This window comes from Nematostella vectensis, chromosome 1 (genome assembly GCF_932526225.1).
Source record: "Nematostella vectensis chromosome 1, jaNemVect1.1, whole genome shotgun sequence".
Classification (NCBI taxonomy): Eukaryota; Metazoa; Cnidaria; class Anthozoa; order Actiniaria; family Edwardsiidae; genus Nematostella; species Nematostella vectensis.
In genome coordinates this window covers 14,475,808-14,491,798 of record NC_064034.1, presented here as the reverse complement: position 1 = coordinate 14,491,798, position 15,991 = coordinate 14,475,808, and the positions used below count along the sequence as shown (strand labels likewise).

The window sequence follows — 15,991 nt, the reverse complement described above, 5'->3', positions numbered from 1 at the left end:
AGGGTCTCTGCCATTCTTTATCCCAATTTCGGAGGACATGGTGTAACCGATCAAGAGGCGCCTTGTCTGCGCTATCTTAGTTCTAGATGTCGACACTGGCCTTCGAGCCTTAGGTGTAGGAACTGGCCTTAGGTGTAGGAAGTGTCCAACGCACTTTATTAAATCCGAGTGGTCCGTTTTGGATCCGTCGGATTGTTCGCTTCTATATTTTTTTAATTTTTAGGGTGTCTTGGTGAACACGTCGATTATGTTGCATGTGGCCTGGTTTTTCTGGTGCCTTTTTGTGTTCGTGTGGTTAGTATTTGCAGCTAATGTGTAGTTCCTACCATTCTTACACACTAGGCAGCACCACTCCTTATTTAGCATGTATTTAGTCTTGGACTGTTTTATAGCTCTCGCTCTATTTTTTTTCTATAAATGTCTGTGGATGTACCTCAAGTGGTTTCCCAAAGTGTCTGCAGATTTGAACCTCCTAGAGCAGCGTGCACACTGAACTCTCACTTCATCGAAGAACTTGACAAACTCTTCTATAATCTCATCATAGTCGTTACTCACCAGCACCTTATAGTTGTTGTCCTTATATCTTTTAGTACACCTGTTGCTCGTCCGATAGCCTGCCGGTTCTTTTAGAGCTTTTAAACTCGATCGCAAAACCTGAGTAGTCCTTATGTAGATTTTGGATTATCAAGTCTGGTGAGCCCTTTCTGATAGCTCATACTATATGATCTTATTCTCATATCGCTACTAATTTGGTTTTCACCTAGTGATGCACTTAAGATGCCTCTCGGATGGCGGTTCGTTATAAAGTTTACGACTTTTTGTGTAGATCATACTCAGTTTCAATGCTGAAGGAGAGTATCTGGCGGGTCTTACGCTCGTATCTTTCTATCCTTCTAATAGATGGCAGCACTTCACTAGTGACCCACCTCTTTAAATCTCTTGCCACACTCATGTTTGATCTCAGTATCATGCTATACGTTTCAGACTCATTGATGTAAATCGCTTGGGGGAACGTTTCGTTCCCCCTAGGTTTGAGCTCTCTTAGAGTTATCTTGTCCTCTGAGTCAACATGGTCTCTTATAGCTTTTCTAGTATTTTTATACCCTAACAAGTCGGCGACTACCTTCACACTTCGCACTTCTTAATTACGTCGATCTTTGTTTTGTCATATGTAAAAGTGTCTAGACTGGTGTTCATCATATACTATACTTGGTGAAGAAATTCTGTAACGCTTTTTACGACATTCCACACATGGTCGGAGGTAGTCATGCACCTGAGCCAGGAGCTGATCATCCTTAAGGATCACAGCTGATGGAGCGTCAGCGAGCTTGGGTCTAGTGAGTTGACGTTGCTCTTTTGTCATCATTAGTGTATCGCTGCCTCCAACATCACTTGGTGACAATAGTATGATGGCTGAGCTCCAGATGGAGTGCTCCCGAAGCAGGGCACGTCGGAGAGTTAGGAGGTTGTCGTCGGATAAGGTGACCTTCAATTTTACATATTCACACTTCATATGCTATACCTTACTATATTATTTTTCTACAAGTGTTTATAGTACGTTTAAATCCCTGAATGTTATACAACACATTTCGTTTATATTTACTTATCCTAACCTCATCACCTATTCTAAATATAGGCTTTTGTTTTGGTGTCTGTTACCATATAGACTGAAGTATACTAAACCTTCATTCTTGATCTTGCTAACTTTTACGGGCGTCATCTTAATGCTTGAGTGTTTGTTTCGGGTACTTCCGTTTTAAAACTTCAGTTTTGTCTGTCACCATGGAAACATCAGGGCCAACTTTCAGCACTCCCAATTTCATGGCAGTGTTTTTGCCCAACAATGGGATGCCCTTTCCTCTGATAACAATAAAATCAGCATCCACTGTGTTCCCCCTGAAACTAGCTTCGCATGAGAATGTTCCTTTCACGTCCTAAGGCTTCTCGGCAGCATAGGCATAAAGGTTACGGTCTATCGGACCCGCCTTTGACTCACATTTTATGTGTTTTGTCTTTAACTGTTCCCAAGTTTGTTCATCTATGATATTGCTATTTGCACTTGAGTCTATGAGCATGGTTATGTTAATTCCTCCCACACATACATCTATATTACTGGGGTACCCCTCTCCCAATACAGTGAAAGCATACTCGTCTCTAGACTTGGGCTGCTCATGGATTTGGTTAGCCTTTTGCTTGGTTTGACATGCTTTTGCAAAATGTTTTTTTCCACCACATTTCCGACAGGTTTGGCCATGGGCAGGGCATTTTGGATCCCGTTTAGTGTGCCCTACGTTGCTACATTGATAACATAATATTTTTCCTTTGGGGTCTATCCCTTTCCTGTCTGGAATGGTTTCTGGGGTTTTTGGGCTTCCCTGGTTTATGGGGCTTGTCATTAATTCTATTAACTGCTTCTTAGTTACTAGTTTCTGGCTTATTACCATGGAAACGTTTTGCTAGCTGGGACTCGATCTTTTCACATTGCTCGGCGATTTCTAGCGCTTTTCTCAAGGTCAAAGTCTGGCCTTCTTCTAACAATTTCCGTTTAATATACGTGGACGTGCATTTTTCTAAAACAGTGTCTCTAATTTGATTTTCTACATCAGCTCCAAATTCGCAGTCCTTAGCTGCTTTACGTAATAGAGTAGCAAATTGCTCAGTGGTTTTATTGGGCTTGAAAGGAAGGCTTTTAAAAGCTTGCCTTGCAAATGTAGTTTACCTGGGGGACGAAATATCCGTTCAAAGTGGTTACTGCTTTACCGTATTCTTCCGCGGTGCCCGTTTCCGGCAAAGTTTCTAAGATTTCTTGCACATCCGGTCCAGCAAAGTGCAACAAGAGAGCCCTCCGACGCTGCTTCGTCGCATTTGACGCATCGGTATCAATAATGAGGCCTTTTCCATCCGCGTACAGCTTGAATGAGTTCAGTTAGCGTGTTCATCGTGGCCAAGCGTGGACAGGTCGGAAAAACAGTCGAATTTCGGCAACGTATTCGCTGATTCCGCCATAATAATCTCGCTATATTCTCGTCGCCAGTGTTGCGTCTTTCCTGATTCAACAGTTCGGATCAAACCACGAGATTTGACTCAATGAAACAAGACACAAATTTACTAAAAACAAGATGGTGTCGCTGCTCGCTCACATGTGTACTTACGCGCGCATGCCTGGTGTGCGCTCGGCACCAGGTCCACACGGCCAACTAGGCCACAGGCTTTTACAAACATAACAAGGACGATTGATTTCACTCGTTATCTTAAAGCTCCCTGTTTGGGCTCTTCCTGAGTTTGACCGCTCGACCATCTCCCTTAGGTAAGTCCACTTATGGGGAGCTAAATAATAGCGGAGCCAGCGGAGCCGCAGGCCGCGAGCGGAGCTTCATAGGTATAGAAATATTGTATAGCTATGCGACTTGGTTTTGTGGTCATCGCGCGGGTATCCTGTGGTGTCACTATCCATCCATCCAGTCAATCGTGCAACTCCCAGGCCCCACTCGGTCTTACGTTTTCACGTATTTTTATATTTTTACCGCCTTCAAAGTTCGTGTGTTCACAGCAAAAAAGGCAGATTGAAAATAGTATTTAATAAGGATTCACATGGGCTGAAATTTTAGGAGGAACCGTTTTGTCTGAAGTACGAGCCGATAGTAAAATCTACCCGAGTGTTCGTGAATCCCGTCCGTTGCAGCAGCAAAAAGAGGACTTCTTAGAGGCTCTACACTACCATTCTAATAATATTCCTTCACGTCTATATCTATGGAGATCTATAAGGAGATCCTGAAAAGAATGGGCCTTGGATTGATGTATGTTTTCAGATATAAAAAAAATTTACTTGTGTCGACGAGTTTCTTGCTAGCAGAAAGTCGACAAGTTCACAGTTTACAACAAAAAGCGAACACAACCACACACAGAAAGCGACAAAAAACACTGCCAAGGTGAGTTTTTAACGACGGTTTGTATTGAGAATATCACAGTTATTTTTCTTTTGTTGTGCTTTTATAATGCACGTTTCTACCTGTTTTTTTTCCAAAACCACTCGCTCAAGCTAAAACACTGTACCAGTTTGACGTCAGATGTCATATCAAAGTCATCTATCCTTGTTTTGATTGGCTAAAATACCATTTACTTGAATTCCGATTGGCTTATAGTTTTTTGCGTGCACTTGGGTGGTTTTCATTCCACTGGCAATCGCCATGAAAATGTTAAATTCATAAATACTTACACGTTTTATCAATTCAGGCATATATTTCTCACGGTAAGTAAGAATTTAACGACAGAAATACGTAGTAGTCTAGTTACTGTATCACTTTCACGCTTACTCGATTTATACATTTGTTTATAAGAGTTTGCTTTGAGAAATCGCGGTCTAAATCAAACAATTTGAGCATAACAACATCCTTTGATATTCTTCGTTCTTTCTATACTTTATTGACTGCGTTGATACATTTAATAAAGGCTGACAAATATCATCCTGTCATTTATTGCTAAAGAAGACCTTTCTTGTCTTTATATTCTGTGTATTTAGTTTTCTCGAAGATACAGCAATTTTTTTAAACATTTTCATAACTACAAATACCCCTATTACCTATATTCTTTTTGCTTAGCTTATATTGTCTGCATCTTGCATACTATCTATTGTGTTTATTAATTTATTATTCAAATAGTTGTGGAAAGCTAATAAGGTTATAAATGGCATGATGAAAATGTTGTTTTGAAAGAAAAAAAAATACTTATAATTGTTTTCAATTTTTCTTTAGATAAAACCAACCAAGGACTACCCGAGGGCCACGATTGATGCTGAGGCTGGAAGGCATGAGAATAGGCAATTGTCTTAAAGATAATAGTAGGGGATATCTTACTTTGATACAGCAGTAAATGTGAAATAGGCTTTTTGAGAGCAAATACTTGCTCTCAATGATAAATCTGAAAACATTTTTTCTATCAACCTAAAGATAATGTGGAACGGGAAATGTTAAGAGATTGCTCAACCAAGTTGTTGCATTACTGATGACTTTTTTATCAAAGCTATAGTCCAATTTCTTCCTTTTCTCTCTCTTTCTCTCTCTTGACTATTGATATTATTTGCTGTTTCCTCTCTGCACCCTAAATAAATTAAAATAGGTAATTAGGTTTGAAATTAGACATTTTCAATCAATTTGTTCTCCTCCATTGCATTTAATTTTGGAGTAGCATTAGCATGTGTGGATCCATAATTTCTATTAAAAAACATACCAGGCCACCATCTTAAAGGGTAAGTGCATCAATGTCTAATGCATGACTGAAGGTATATTTGTGAATTTTTATTTCCTTGGTGATGAAGTATCACCAGTAAAAAAAGTGATAGATTAACCTTCCATATGGCGTCTGAAGTGTATCTAACTATATCATTCTATCTTTGGAATGCTGTTGCATCTATCATTTGTTTCTTTGCAAGGGCAGAGCTGGTCAGAATGTAGCTTTGATACAAGTTTACATTAATGAAACTTTTATCAAGGGAAGGGTTTTTTATTAGAGCAAGGTCCGGGGGGGGGGGGGGGGGGGGGGGAAGGAATCTCCAGAAAGATAGACGGGGGTGCTCGACCTATCTTTTTCGGTATAAAATTCTTACCAACTGCTTTCTCTTAGGGTTTGTTTTAGGATTTTTCCGATTCTGCTATCTTCTAGGGGTTTTCACGCCCGGGGAGGAGGATTTCTCCGATTCTGCTATCTGATAGGGTGTCTCACGCTAAGTGGTGGCCCAATCGCTTGAAATGTATTTTACAATAAACCACAAGTCAACTGATCGGTTAATACTTTCAACTTTATTGTCGGTAACATAACAATATAGGATCCATCATCAAATGAAAACCAGCATTGTTTTTTAATGCTAACTCTCAGGGTTAAAAATTCCTCTGACCACACCCAATGTGCTATCTCTTAGGGGTAAGAATTGTTGTTGACCATGCCCTTGGTGCTATCCCTTAGCGTTAAAATTGATTATGCTGTCAAGCACCCCTGTCTTTCAAACTCCCGTTTCTCAAAGTCCCCCCCCCCCCCCCCCTCCCTCCCCCTGGGAGCAAGGTACTTAAATTATTTAAAGACAACATCAAACTTGTGCTTTTTCAAAAATAAATCTGTAAAGAAAACAGTTTTGTATCAAACCTATAGGTAAATAGAAAGGGGAAAATGTTAGTAATATGCTCATTTAAGCTATTATTGCATTATTGTTATATATTTTTTAAAGTTGAGTCACATTTTTTTTTAAATAGAGTCATTTATTTCCCCCTTTTCTTCTCCCCATTGACTTTTTGTTATATTTATTTCTCTCTAACCCTAACATAGGTCACAATGAACATGGTTTGGTTTGAAATTAGTAATTGGAATAAAGCACTTTCAGTAATAATTTAGGATTTGTCTCTGTATTCATTTTCGAGTAGCCAGTATGGGGGGAACCAGGGTTTCTAAAACCAACAGACCAAAGGGTGGGTGCACCAATATGTAATGCATGACAGGAGGTACATTTGTGGAGTTTAGTTTCAACACATTCTTCTGAATAATCAGTTTTGGTACATGAAAACTACAGTCGTGGATCTATGGGGAGGGAAGGGGGGTAGGGGGTTTAAACCTTCCCTTGGGCTTTCTTTTTTTGTTGTTTTCAGTGTATCTTTTCATTCCAAATCGTTACGAGGGTAAAATAATGACAAAAATTTTTGGGCCAAATTCCCCCCCCCCCCCCCCCTTGGCAAAAAGCTAGAATCGCCTCTGAACTACAGTATGGCATCTAAATCTTTGGAATGCTGTTACATCCTTGATATATTCTTCACATGGTCAAGCTTGTTAGAATGGTGTTTTGATAAAAATATACATAGTGGAACTTCTATAAAGGAAATAAGAATTGACCATTAGACTCTTGAAAAAACATTCTCATCAACTAAGACACCTTGAACTTTGACAGCCTTTTCCACACCAAGTTTTAGTATTTTGTTAATATTTACACTGCATATTTAATATTATTGAATGAGTTCTTGCTTGATCCATTTAGAGGGGCCAATACAATTCATAATAACATGGCAGTAAAATTTGACATATTTTTAATCTCATTAAAAAAACACCAAGATCCCCCTAAAACTACCCCTATCAGTCAACAAAAGTATATGAACATTTCTAGAGCGCCCAGGTTTCTGATCAGAAACAGTTCTCAACAGCTCTCAACAATGTTTTGTTTTGGCAGCTTAATGCGAAAACAACACGGAAACATGGGTGCACGCATAAAATTTCTCTAATATTGTAATCAATGTTCTTTATAAAAGCTGTTTCAAAATGAGCTATTATCAATCGGTTTAAGCATCTTGATGGAAATGATTTGCATTTATCTTGACATTGACTATCCCCAATGCATTAAAGTTAAAAAAGGTGTTTTACAAATCACAGCACCCCAACAGTTTAAACTCACGTGATCAGTTTGGATCATATAATGTGATTCATGAAATTTGTACCTGTGGTGAGCAAGGAAGTGGGTTCTCCGGCCTTGGTCGCGGTACCCACGTCTGAGGTCTGGTGAGAGGATGCAGTGATGGACAGGAGATTCCTGCAAAGATCATACTATATGCGTCACAGGATTGAACAGTAACTTGTATGTAAGTGACAATGTCAGAGCTCATCAGTGTTGAGGGTAAGGGGGTTAAGGGGATGAACAGGCAAGCTTATCAGTGTTGAGAGCAAGGGGGTAATGGGGCTAACCTGGAAAGCTTATCAGTGTTGAGAGTAAGGGGGTTAGGGGCTAACCAGACAAGATTATAAGTGTTGAGGGTAAAGGGGTTACGGGGCCAACCAGGCAAGCTTATCAGTGTTGAGGGTGAGGGGTTATGGGGCTAACCAGGCAAGCTTATCAGTGTTGAGAGTAAGGGGGTTACGGGGCTAACCAGGCAAGCTTATCAGTGTTGAGAGTAAGGGGATTATGGGGCTAACCAGGAATGTTATCAGTGTTGATGGTAAGGGGGGTAATGGGGCTAACCAGGCAAGCTTAGCAGTGTTGAGAGTAGAGGTTATGGGGCTAACCAGGCAAGCTTATCAGTGTTGAGAGTAGAGGTTATGGGGCTAACCAGGCAAACTTATCAGTATTGAGAGTATAAGGGGTTATGGCGCTAACCAGGCAAACTTATCAGTGTTGAGAGTAGAGGTTATGGGGCTAACCAGGCAAGCTTATTTATGTGTTAAGAGTAGAGGTTAAGGGGCTAACCTGGCAAGCTTAGCTATGGAGCTAACATGTACATTCTCAATGATCATGCAAGATGTATTGCATGGATGGGGCTGTTACCTTTTGTCCTTCTTCCTCTTCTTCCTCCTCTGACTCCATGTCCTCCAAATCATCTTCTAACAGACTTCTCTATTTTTAGAAATACAAAACATAACTATTTTAAGTAAGTACAGTAGTACTGTATTTGGTACATGCTTATCAATGATATACAAAGAATACCACATATTTTTCTCATTTTTTTCAGTGATTTGAATGTGTTAAGTATGTGAAAGGAAATCATTATATTTCCCCAAAGCTGTGGTTCTGTTCAGCTGGTTGTGGAAAGTGTCCTCCATGTCATTTGTACACAGATGCATGTTTAAAAATTCAGACTCACCCTTGGTTTGAGGGTATTTTTTCCCTCCAGAATATGTCTTGCCTACATTGGAAATACAAAAAGTAATCACGATACAACATGCTATATACTAGTACCACTTGTAACAGTGCTGCAATATCAATCAAGATAACATCACTGTCAGAACAAAGAAAGCTCACCTGTATTCTGGGTAAAATTATGTCATTAACTCTGTCCTCCCTCAGCAAATCATTTATGAATTAATCCATGTGGGACAACTTCATAGACTGTAAGATAAACAATCCTTTCTTATATTTAGTTTTCAATAATCATTTTTGAGAAAAAATATGTCTTATAGATATCAACACTTAAGTAAAAAGAAGATATTCGGGACCCAGCTGGTTTTCTATTTGAAACTGCTTTACTGTTTTCAGGATTCAAAATTCACTATATCTATGTGTGTAAGCATAGACCAAATATTAACAAATTGCAAACAATTGACTGCAAGGTAAGTATGAACTATCCTTTTTCAAGAATCCGCAGTAAATGGCTATGTTGTTGTGGTAACCCTGCCACTTGTAGAGAAGTCAATAAAATAAAATAAAACAAATTAAAATAAAAAGCACACTTAAATTTTGCTGAGATTACAAGATGTTTACCGCCTGTTTGGTTCATCCTTATCAGTTTTCTGTAGTCGTTAAATAAAGGCTCCAAGTAGTTGTAGCAATTAAGGGCTGTCCCCACCAGTCTCATGTACATTGCCCCAAGAGCACGCACATACCTTTAGTAAAAGTATGTACTCGAATACAGGGTTTCAATGTGTGTAAAACATATGGTAAAAAGTATGAAACAATGAGTGCAAGCAAAACTCAACAAATGTATGCAGCTCTTAAGCAGAGAAAAAAACTAGTATTTTGTGTGGCTCAATTACTTGTTTTTTGAGGGGTAAGAAAAACTGCAGAACACCTGTCCATTGTGAAACAACGTTAATAAGAACTGCCGGTCCGGAGTGAGTTGATAGAATGGTGAATATTGATAAGGGGGAATACAGTAGTGCAGTGACTGCCACTGCGTTCCACACTCACTGTGGGACCACAGACTAAGGTGGCAGTGTTTTGGATTTACAAATTGAATGGACAGGTATTTTGCAGTTTACTGTATCCGGGGTAACCATGTCTTACTCACTTGTAATCATCATTTTTGATGAACTCCACTACAATGTCTTTTTCTGGCTGAATCTGCAGCATTTTTAGCAGCAAACAGAGAAAAGGTTGGCTTGATGTTGCCTCCAGATGTTCCACCTATGTGACCGAGCTCCATTGCTTTGTCAACAAGCAATTCAGCTGCAAAGAAGTTTGTTCTTATGTGCTGATGTCTACGAACCAAGCGTAAATAAAAGTGTAAATAAAAATCAACTAAATAAAAGCATTGACAGTTAGTTGGTCCAGTAACGTTCTTAAAGACTAAACTATCGAGAATTAGGCGGGCTCGAAAGGCAGCAAGAATTAGTAATAAGACAAATCACCCCTTTTTCTTACAAAGCTTCCAAACTTCACAGGAAACCTTGAAGAACTGACGATGATTTTAAGGGAATAGGCTTTATCAATCTCCTAAAAATTCTACCTGTAAGGGCAAAACATTATTCCTTCCAGTATTTGCTCTCATATATTCTTGTTCTGATGATTTTCTTGACGAGATATTGCGGATTTGTTCCCTTAATGTTTTTGGCAACCGCAACTGTTCGGTTCGCCATCTTGGATTCTTGTCAAGTCAGTCTTAAATTTCACCGTTTCACAACCGAGTTTGGTTGTGAAACGGTGTTTCTTTCAAGAGATATAAATGTTTTTGCTTGATATCACGTTTTGTGCTTTAAGTGACGTCATCGATGATTCCTAGATGAAATTCCTAGTAGTTTTTGATACTCAACCATAGAGTTACAGTAGTGCCCAGTTTGCAACAGCTTTAGGGTGGAATTCCTTGTAGTTTTTGATTCTCAACCATACTTTCTTCTACTTTTGGCAAAGAAATAGTGTTATATTTCCCAAAGAAGTGCTGGAAAATCGGACATAGATATTTGAAGTGCTCAAGAAACTAGCATTTTTTCATTGGTATTCCCTTTTTTAATTATGTGTTATTATGCATTTTTTTGTGCGAATTATGTTCTGAGAGGAAAATTATGTGTTTCTCAGGCATCACTCTAAGGGATAAATAGTCTTGAAGATATGCATCCAACCAAGGTGATAGCAAATACTCTTAAGCCAAATAATAGCACAGGTTCTTTGAAAAATTTCAAATCAAACAAGGAAAGAATAGCAGAATCACCCCTCTTAACAAAACGCTCAAAATACCACACAAGGGAGAGATCAGCAAACACTGCTCAGCAATAGACTTCGTAATGTCATAGGACACTCTCCCAATATGCTCATAGCTCGAGCTATTTTTTTATGAAAAATACAAGCAACCATCGACTAAAAGTGTATTAAAATTGGGGACTGCAAAGAGTTGTAAAGCTAGGATACCACTGACTAGGTGCAGCGGTGTTTGACTTTAATGGGCTGTATAAAACTCAGAATAGGGGGGGTATCTGTTTTCAGTCGTTTTTTTTTTGTAAATTCAGCTCAAAAATAGTCAGGAGTCAATGGAGCTGAACAGGTGAGAGTCGTTTGCACGATGCAGGGAGAAATGAGTGGATTATAAAATGATCTGTTGGATCTACCTTGGGAGAGGTTAATCACGGCTTCGAGGGCAATTTTTCAGAAGTCTAGAACTTGTGGTGAGTTTATTTTTCTGTACTCCAGCTGTGATCGCTGGTGCCCTAATCTCTGAGATTTTGTATAAAAAAAGGACATTTGTAATAAAAAAGGACATTAGAATCTCCTTTCTATGAACCCTGGAAACACTTGATTCCCCTAGTTGTAGCCCTAAGTGGAAAAACAAACTTTTTTGTGTAGTCACCTGGGTAGATGCACATTCCCCTTCTAAATCTAAAGGTGAAATATAATATAATTTTTGGTTAAAATCCATCAACAAGTAGACACGAGGTTCTAGTGTGGCTTGTCGGTACGCATCCATCACGTAATCTAACTGTCCTGGAAACGCTTGCTGTGCAAGCATGCGTACTCCCAATTGGTTCCTCGGGTCTTTGAACAACACAAAGTAATGACCGTTGATTGAAATCTAGGGAATAAATTCTGTGACAAAAATAGGGTAGTGATATCATGGTATTGAGATTCTTGGGTGAAGACTTTCACCACCCAGTCGATTTCATCCATTAGGTCGTCCATAATGAGTAAGCCTGGGGTATCGTGTTTTCCAAATAGGTCTGTGATGGAGTCGGGTAAACCATGATGGAATTGGACACCCAGTTGACGTTGCATCGAGTCAAATAAGGGTTGCCATTCCCCGTAACAGTAGATGATTTTACGAAATTGTTTGTCAAAAGCCCGAGGTGCTTGTTGCAACAAGGCATGGACCCAGGTGGTTTTTCCCGATTGACTAGGTCCCACCACTGAAGGGACTACCTCTGACCGATCCGATGGCTCAAGAAGACCTCTGACAGGTCTCCCCGGTCGGCCATCTTGGATCACGGTCATTCGTTATGCTCCGAGATACAGAGACACACGGACTCTTATTCGTAAGTTTGTTATCTTAGATGAATAGCCGATTGTTTGTATTAGTTACTCATACGTTTGCAAATCGATTTGTATTGTAGAATCGTATCATCGTTTGTGATTAAAGACCATAAACAATCTACATCCGAGGAGTTTTCTTCATGATACGATCGATTCGCCGCCAGGGTTGTCATCGAATGCACTGTACCCGACTGTGAGTTCAAGACCACCGACGCGTCCGAAGCTGTGGCAATTGCCTATTGGCCAACCACAACCTGGTCCACAGAAATGAAGCTCAACCCGGGCGCCTACCAGCCAACACAGCTCCCAAAGGGCCAAAACTAGACCGGCCGAAGATTGACGTCGGCGTAACAATGGAAGAGTGGAACATCTTTACACGAAGATGGGAAGTGTTCCGAGCAGGCTCTGGGATAGATGAAAACTCAGCCCCATCACAGCTTTTCCAGTGCGCTGGCAATGAGCTGGGAGACAGCATCCTCAACGCTAACCCCAATGCTGCAAACGAGTCACTAACCCAACTGATGAAAGCCATGCGATCCCTCGCCATTATCCCCATTGCTACATGTGTGCTCCGCACTGAACTCCTCCAGATGCGACAAGAGCGAGACGAGTCATTCAGGTCCTTCACGGCAAAAGTAAGAGGCAAAGCTGAAACCTGCGCCTACAACGCGAAGTGTTCATGTAGTCGTCCCGTCGACTACACAGACCACGTAATCCGTGACGTCATCATAAACAGACTATACGATAACGAGATTCGGAGGGAAGTCCTGGGCATTGACGGTATCCCGGAGAAGCCGATAAATCAAGTTATCGCCGTAGTAGAGAGTAAGGAAATAGCACGCAACGCCCTGCCCCCTTCCCCCTCATTATCTGCCGTCTCATCTATCCAGAGACAAAAAACAAACCCACCGCACCCTGCCCCAAGCCCCCCTCAAGCGGATCAGGCGAAAAAAGCAACATGCCCCGGATGTCAAAAGACATTCAAACTGTTTACAAAAGGAGCTCGCGGATGGAACAAAAAACCGCACCAGCTGTGCATCGACTGTCATAGGATGAACCGGCGATCAAGACGCCCACAGCGACAGCCTCAACAACGTTCGCCCCAAGCCCCGATGGTCCATGCCACCCAAGCAGAGCCGATTGCTCAGATAGCATCCCTCCACGGTGAGACAAAACACGATACCCGCCCCACCACACACACCACCACGGCCAAGCGGCCCCGTACGTCTAGACCACCACATCTTCTCCAAGGGAGAATGGAAGCGTGCCCGCTTCAGGGATCACCCCAGGGTACCAATCACAATCCCGCTCGCACGAAAGGGCAGACATGACGGCACAGGGGCAACAAAATCGACGATTGTCCATCCTGGGCGATACCTCTAGGGTAAATGAACTGATCTTAACCACTTCATTCCCCATAGAAGTAGTAGAAATGATGGCAAGAACACAGATAACCCAACAAATGTTTTTTTTATTATTATTGCTTATTATGTTAGTCGATGAGTAGTGAAGGGCGCAATAAATAGTGCTGGTGTACAGCACACTGACGCCAAGGGCAATACGGTACACGACGTTGTCCATCACGTAGTCGTCGTTGTGACAAGGCTCTCAGGTGGAACGTGGCGTGTACAAACGTGCACAGCACTTGATCGTTCCAATCAGGGTGAGTGCTAAACATGTAAGTAATGTCTTCCAAAGGTTTGTTACGAGTACGGTGTTACAAGAAAAACAAACAGTTTTGTCCACACACGGCTGAGTTTAAAGTTTGGAGACGCTGTGGATTCGGGGTCGTAGGGCACAAAAATCTAGCATGTTCTGTCCATACGCTTGTGAAGGAAAACCAAAACTATCACACCGGTGTGGAGTAAAATAGACCGCTAACCAATGGCTTCAAAGTTTGTTTCCAGGATCCACATTCACAATGTATACTGCACATCCGTTTCTGTCTTCAGGGATGAAGGTAGGTAGACGATCTGATGGGAAAACCCCTTCGAACACGGGCTCTATGTAAGGTTCGCTGCGTGCCATTGCTTTCAATTCTTCGGTCCTCATTGCGTCTAGTCCAAGATTAATCTTTCTTCTCCACCCGTCATCCATTTTTAAGCAGGAGGAGGGTTTTTTTAACCTTGAATGTCGTACATCACGTTGCGAGCAGAGTCTACTTCCATGTTGTTGTTGAATTCACCGTACAGCACGACTTTGTACACCTTGTCGGTGGCTTCACTGAAGGTTAATTCGAGCGTCACCACTACTTTATGCTGAGGCTGGAAGTACCCGGATGATGCATTCGCAGCAGCTGTGAAGTCAAAGGGGAATAAGGCGAACCCATTCTTGAATTCGTCACGTGAAATGTTCAGTCTTCTTCCGCGATACGGACCACACACGTTGTCAAACAGCCGGTGGTACAAATCTATGGCTTCACCACCTATATTTTTGAGACTTCAGATAGGTGTTTCGTTTCCATCCACTTTGACCTCGATAGAGCTCAGATGGGGCACCTGGAAATTGAAGGGGTCTTTTGTGTATGATTCATTGTAGGCGGCATCCTCGAAGATTCCAAAAATCATCGGTTTAGGAACGAGTCCCTTGCATAGGTTCCTGAACAGTTTGGATCGTTTTCCGTCTTCGATCTGTTCGGTTTTGACTACAGAAGTGGTTAAGGGGTACTTGGCCAAGTTGTGTCTGAGCATTTCATTGGCGTGATTTAACCTGACAGAGTCGGTCACGTGGTACAGTCTGTCACGTGGTACAGGCGAAGAATTGCCCCCTTGGAAATTTTAAATTTCCCATCTCCACCATGGGACATGAGGGCAAATTGTGGTTTTTGCAGTTCAATTCTGATCTTGATGGGAATTTGGTCCAGTAGGAACCGCTCAGAATGGAATATGTCGCAGAATAGAGGTACGGTCAGTCCAACGGTAGCACTTAGAGCCGTGAAGATGGCGCGTGTTTTCAATCCTTGGTTTAGAGCGGCACTACCTGTTATATCGGTACCTTCCATATGACCAGTTGTGTCTTTGTACCAGAGTGCCCCAGTCAAGTACGACTCTTGACCTTCCTTGGAATAGTTAAAGAGTGATTCGATGTAGGCACGGTACGCATACGAATCCGATTGTAGTGTAACGGGTCTGTTATTCAATTCAACCTTGACTTGTTTGATCATCGAATGCAAGGCGTTGTTTACAAAGGCAACTTTTTCGCCTGAAGTAAGGTCAGCGTCATTATCTTTAGTGAGTTTTACTTCGAGTCGGATGTGTGTTTTCTTCAAATCAATATAAGTGGAGCTGGGGTAAATGTACCACTTAATGTGATCGTCTTCTTCATCGCATGGTGTATACGGAATATAAATGCATTTTTCTAAGGCTAAATCTGTAGCAGGAAGTGTAAACAAATTCACCCCTGCATTGGCGACTTGTTTTAACCCTGTAAAGACACTCATGGTGGTGGTGGTGATGATGATGATGATGATAGAGTGAGAGAGCTCTTCTTCGTGGCAAGGATATGACTGCTAACTGAGAATGCTCCGTGTTCGATGATGATTTTTATCTTTTTTTCTAGTCGAGAATATCAGGGCTGCGAGGACGATGAGGACGAGGATATGATGGGGTAACTTTACCACCACGACGGCGAGGAGGACGGGTACTCTTTCTACCACCACCACCCATTTGAATGGCTGTTCCTATAGGAACGGTTTTTGGCAGGAACTTCACCAGTTCGGGTGCTCGTTTCTTGGTGCTTGGCTTGATGCTTTTAAAGGATGAATGAGTGATAGGCATGCCATTAGGAATGTAAATG

General features: G+C 41.4%; 1 pseudogene; it reads right to left on the bottom strand.

The window, feature by feature from the left end:
• Window positions 1–1,165: 1,165 nt before the first annotated feature.
• Window positions 1,166–10,320, bottom strand: LOC125562986 (annotated as a pseudogene).
• Window positions 10,321–15,991: the final 5,671 nt, after the last annotated feature.